Here is a 6000-nt window from a genome sequence, read left to right as displayed (position 1 = left end):
AGGAGGCATTTTCCCACCGAATAAGCCCAAAATTGGTGGGGACCTTCCTCTAACCCTTCTCTAACAACCACCCAAGTTTCAGACAGATTGGACTTTGGGGGGCCATGTTATGGCCCCCCAAAGCAGGTCCCCCATCCTCCCATAAGAAAGCGAAGGAGCAGCATATTGTTAGCATGCTGCTGCTGATCTTTCTTCATTATTTCCTATGGGGGAAAAATGAAGAGGCAGGCTTCCTTTGCCAGGGGTGGCATTTTGCATGCAAAATGCCCCCTCACCCTCAGGGGCCCTTCTCCCACCCCTCCTCCCACCCCCCACCAAGGCTCAGCCTGCTCCCACTTGGGGGGGGGGCATTTCATGGCCTCCCCAAGTAGGTGCTCTAATCTCTACCACTGACAGCTGGGGGAGGCTTGTGTTGCCAGGGGTGGCATTTTGCATGCAAAATGCCCCCCAACCCTCTGGGGCCCTTCTCCCACCCCTCCTCCCACCCCCCACCAAGGCTCAGCCTGCTCCCACTTGGGGGGGCATTTCATGGCCTCCCCAAGTAGGTGCTCTGCTCTCCTCTCTACCACTGACAGCTGGGGGAGGCTTGTGTTGCCAGGGGTGGCATTTTGCATGCAAAATGCCCCCCAGCCCTCTGGGGCCCTTCTCCCACCCTTCCTCCCACCCCCCACCAAGGCTCAGACTGCTCCCACTTGGGGGGGGGCATTTCATGGCCTCCCCAAGTAGGTCCTCTCAGCCCCTAAAGTCCACCCCTTACAGCCCCACACAAACCCAATTCCCCCCCAGCTGCCACACACAGACCCAAATCCCCACATTAGCCCCTCACAGACCCAAATCCACCCCCACCTGCCTCACACCCATAACCCCAGGAACAGGCTGGCAAAGGCCAGCCCTCTCCCTTTGTTCCCTATGCTGGGAACTTCTAAACTCTCTTTCCCTGGGCAATTCTGCACAGCCCAGGGGTGCCACAATGGTGGGCACACTTCTGAGTGCCAGCTGGTCCCTGTGAAAGAGCACCTGAACCACAGACACCCTCCCTCAAATTCCCCCACCACCTACAGAGATGGCTGGCCAGCCAGCCCCATTGTTCCCTATGATGGGAACCAACTGCACAACAAAGAATAAAACAAGAACAACACAAAATAAAGTTTTAAAAAAATTATATTCTCCCTTCCAAAGTACAAGTAGGCAAAGCATTACGACACATTACACCAGCAGTCCCCCACACAGAAAAATAACACAACTCACTTAACATCAGAGAATCACAAAGCACGATTCCTGTCAAAAACACTTTATTTCTTGAACAGCTTTAGGTTACACAGCAGGGGGGAACACCAAAGGGCATGGCAGCACTATCTTACACAAAAATAACACAACTCACTTAACATCAGAGAATCACAAAGCATGATTCCTGTCAAAAACACTTTATTTCTTGAACAGCTTTAGGTTACACAGCAGGGGGGAACACCAAAGGGCATGGCAGCACTATCTTACACAAAAATAACACAACTCACTTAACATCAGAGAATCACAAAAACACAATTCCTGTCAAAAACACTTTATTTCTTGAACAGCTTTAGGTTACACAGCAGGGGGGAACACCAAAGGGCATGGCAGCACTATCTTACACAAAAATAACACAACTCACTTAACATCAGAGAATCACAAAAGCACAATTCCTGTCAAAAACACTTTATTTCTTGAACAGCTTTAGGCTACACAGCAGGGGGGGGGACACCAAAGGGCATGGAAGCAGTATCTTACACAAAAATAACACAACTCACTTCACATTAAAGAATCACCCCAAAAAATAGCTGTCAAAAGCACTTTATTTCTGTAACTGCTTTAGGTTACACAGTAGGAAGGCACCGCAGAGCAGGAAAGCAGTGTACTACGCAAAAATAACACAACTCACTTCACATCAGAGAATCACACAAACACAATTGCTGTCAAAAACGGTGAAGTGGGTTGTATTATTTTTTGTAGTACATTGCTATCATGCCCTGTTGTGCCCTCCTACTGTGTAACCTAACGCTGTTCAAGAAATAAAGTGTTTTTGCCAGGAATTGTGTTTTTGTGATTCTCTGATGTTAAGTGAGTTGTGTTATTTTTGTGTAAGATAGTGCTGCCATGCCCTTTGGTGTTCCCCCCTGCTGTGTAACCTAAAGCTGTTCAAGAAATAAAGTGTTTTTGACAGGAATTGTGTTTTGTGATTCTCTGATGTTAAGTGAGTTGTGTTATTTTTGTGTAAGATAGTGCTGCCATGCCCTTTGGTGTTCCCCCCTGCTGTGTAACCTAAAGCTGTTCAAGAAATAAAGTGTTTTTGACAAGAATCATGCTTTGTGATTCTCTGATGTTAAGTGAGTTGTGTTATTTTTGTGTAAGATAGTGCTGTCATGCCCTTTGGTGTTCCCCCCTGCTGTGTAACCTAAAGCTGTTCAAGAAATAAAGTGTTTTTGACAGGAATCATGCTTTGTGATTCTCTGATGTTAAGTGAGTTTTGTTTTAATTTTTCTGTGTGGGGGACTGCTGGTGTAATGTGTCATAATGCTTTGCCTACTTGTACTTTGGAAGGGAGAAAATAAGTTTTTTAAAACTTTATTTTGTGTTGTTCTTGTTTTATTCTTTGTTGTGCAGTTGGTTCCCATCATAGGGAACAATGGGGCTGGCTGGCCAGCCATCTCTGTAGGTGGTGGGGGAATTTGAGGGAGGGTGTCTGTGGTTCAGGTGCTCTTTCACAGGGACCAGCTGGCACTCAGAAGTGTGCCCACCATTGTGGCACCCCTGGGCTGTGCAGAATTGCCCAGGGAAAGAGAGTTTAGAAGTTCCCAGCATAGGGAACAAAGGGAGAGGGCTGGCCTTTGCCAGCCTGTTCCTGGGGTTATGGGTGTAGGGCAGGTGGGGGTGGATTTGGGTCTGTGAGGGGCTAATGTGGGGATTTGGGTCTGTGTGTGGCAGCTGGGGGGGAATTGGGTTTGTGTGGGGCTGTAAGGGGTGGACTTTAGGGGCTGAGAGGACCTACTTGGGGATGCCATGAAATGGCCCCCCCAAGTGGGAGCAGTCTGAGCCTTGGTGGGGGGTGGGAGGAAGGGTGGGAGAAGGGCCCCAGAGGGCTGGGGGGCATTTTGCATGCAAAATGCCACCCCTGGCAACACAAGCCTCCCCCAGCTGTCAGTGGTAGAGAGGAGAGCAGAGCACCTACTTGGGGAGGCCATGAAATGCCCCCCCAAGTGGGAGCAGGCTGAGCCTTGGTGGGGGGTGGGAGGAGGGGTGGGAGGAGGGCCCCAGAGGGTTGGGGGGCATTTTGCATGCAAAATGCCACCCCTGGCAACACAAGCCTCCCCCAGCTGTCAGTGGTAGAGATTAGAGCACCTACTTGGGGAGGCCATGAAATGGCCCCCCCAAGTGGGAGTAGGCTGAGCCTTGGTGGGGGGTGGGAGGAGGGGTGGGAGAAGGGCCCCTGAGGGCTGGGGGGCATTTTGCATGCAAAATGCCACCCCTGGCAAAGGAAGCCTGCCTCTTCATTTTTCCCCCATAGGAAATAATGAAGAAAGATCAGCAGCAGCATGCTAACAATATGCTGCTCCTTCGCTTTCTTATGGGAGGATGGGGGGACCTGCTTTGGGGGGCCATAACATGGCCCCCCAAAGTCCAATCTGTCTGAAACTTGGGTGGTTGTTAGAGAAGGGTTAGAGGAAGGTCCCCACCAATTTTGGGCTTATTCGGTGGGAAAATGCCTCCTCCAGGCGTCCTGGAAGACGGAGGCATTTTCCCATAGAAAAGCCGAAAGAAAGCCGAAAGAATCCCGAAACGTTTCGGCTTTTTTCTTTCGGCTACCCGAAACGTTTCGGCATTCCCCGAAACGTTTCGGCATTCCCCGAAAGAAGCCGAAACACTTTTGTTTCGGCATTCTTTCGGCATTCTGAATGCCGAAACGCACATCCCTAATCATAAATAAGATACAAGAAGAAAAACCAGTAAAATAACATCTCATGGATATCCGCATTCCAAATAGGACACCCTTCCTGCTTTAAAATTAATAATGGTAAAATAATTTTTACATTTGTTTTGTGAATTCTTAAAATGAGTTTCAGTTAAAAAGAAGCACCTGTACAAGAAACAGTTGCAGCAGAAAGGACCCTCAAGGCATGTCTTTCCGAGACACTGTCAACAGAATGAATCCATAGATAAGAATACAATACGTAGCTATGCAGCCTCTATGTAGATGCACAAAAGATAGTAACAAACTAAGAATTTTCATTCTATATAACAAATTTCATCTTGCATTTATTTGAGTTTTCCTTATCAATTTCCCCCAGTTATCAAGATACTTTATTTTATTTATTAAAATAATTTTATTCTCAGCCTTCTATTTGCCTCATGGAGGCTTCCCAAACATGCCTTGCCAAACACATACATGTCAATAAACTCCATAGAGGCACACATAGAATAACATTAAAACAGAAAACACACATGCATACACACAACTAAAATACAGATAGGGATACCTCTTTCAAGAAAGGAGAGGGAAGAGAAAAGTTGCCCCATATGTCTCTTAAAATCTTGAGTCATTTATTTATACCCAGCTTTCTAATGGGGACCCATGTCAGTTTACAACAGCGTTCTCCCCTCCTCCACTTTATCCTCATAACAACAACCCTGTAAGGTGGGTCAGTAAAAGAGAGAGTGGCTTGACTTAAGTTTTCATTTTCGGTAAATCAGCTCCCTTCTTGAAGCTTTCATGGGTGTAGACCACAAACTTCTCCTGATAAAAAACATGTGGACTCTGCTGATAAATCTTCCACAAGAAAAAGCAGTGTATGTACCACTGGAGAAAGGTACCACTGGAGAAAGACATTGCTGTAAGTAAGAAAGGGTGTTGTTGTTTTTAACTAGCCACGGACATACTGGCCACCAACGTTGGGTCTAGTGAGTGTTTGTCTTTCTTGATAGTTTAACTTGATTTCTTATTTTTCTGTTGTTCTACAAATATTGTTACTTTGGGCTCTGTTTCTCCTGGGATCCAGATCTTTGTAAAACACATGAGCGTATGAGAGCCAAGCCACAAGTGACACCTGACACAGGTTGGACACTTGTCAGCTTCCCTCAAGTTTTGATGGGAAATGTAGGCATCCTGGTCTTGCAGCTGTAATGGAGAGCCAAGCTGCAAAACCAGGACGCCTACATTTCCCATCAAAACTTGAGGTAAGCTGACAAGTGACCAATCTGTGTCAGGCATCACTTGGGGCTTGGCTCTAAGATGTCAAATAGTTTGCCTGTTTTGTGACAATGTGATAAAAATGAATAATTGACATAATGCACTCAAAAATATAGGCTATGCAAGATCAATCCTTCCTAGTAAGACTGTAATATATAGTTGACAACCCCAGCTTGAGAAATTTGTGGACATTTGGGGTATATTGCTTGGGGTACATTGGAGCTGAGATGGAGAAGATGCTGCTGAGCCGTGATGTGATACCATGGAATGTATCCTCTGAAACTGCCATTTTGTCCAAAGGAACTGATCTATGTAATCTGGGGATCAGTTATAATTCTGGGAGAACTCCAGTCTCCACTAAAGGTTGGCAACACTACTGCAATGCCTGTGTTCCCATGGGATGCCAGGATGCCATTAAGCTCTACAGGCACCCTTTTCTGCTATCTTAAATGTATAATTAGTATTTGAATGTATATAAGTTACATTTACTTTGATATATATGATTTATATTTACTTAATTGTTGAGAGTTTGGGAAATGCATTTGCTGGCATATTCAATGGTTTTGCCAACATACTGCAAAGTAAATTTGGGACATCAAGAGGAAATGGTCCTCCTGGCGGATGATGTATCAGAGAGCACCTTATCTACCATGAGGATCTGTAGCTTTTCATCCATGATACTGACCTATGTCGCAGGACTCAAGAAGAATGTTAAGAAGAATGGCATCAACCTTTAAAAAGTTAATGACAAGAGGAGAGAATAGGTCAACTAACTGGGTGAA

This window comes from Eublepharis macularius, chromosome 4, assembly GCF_028583425.1.
Source record: "Eublepharis macularius isolate TG4126 chromosome 4, MPM_Emac_v1.0, whole genome shotgun sequence".
Lineage (NCBI taxonomy): Eukaryota > Metazoa > Chordata > Lepidosauria > Squamata > Eublepharidae > Eublepharis > Eublepharis macularius.
The sequence above is the reverse complement of the archived record's forward strand: the minus strand, read 5'-3'. Positions refer to the sequence as shown.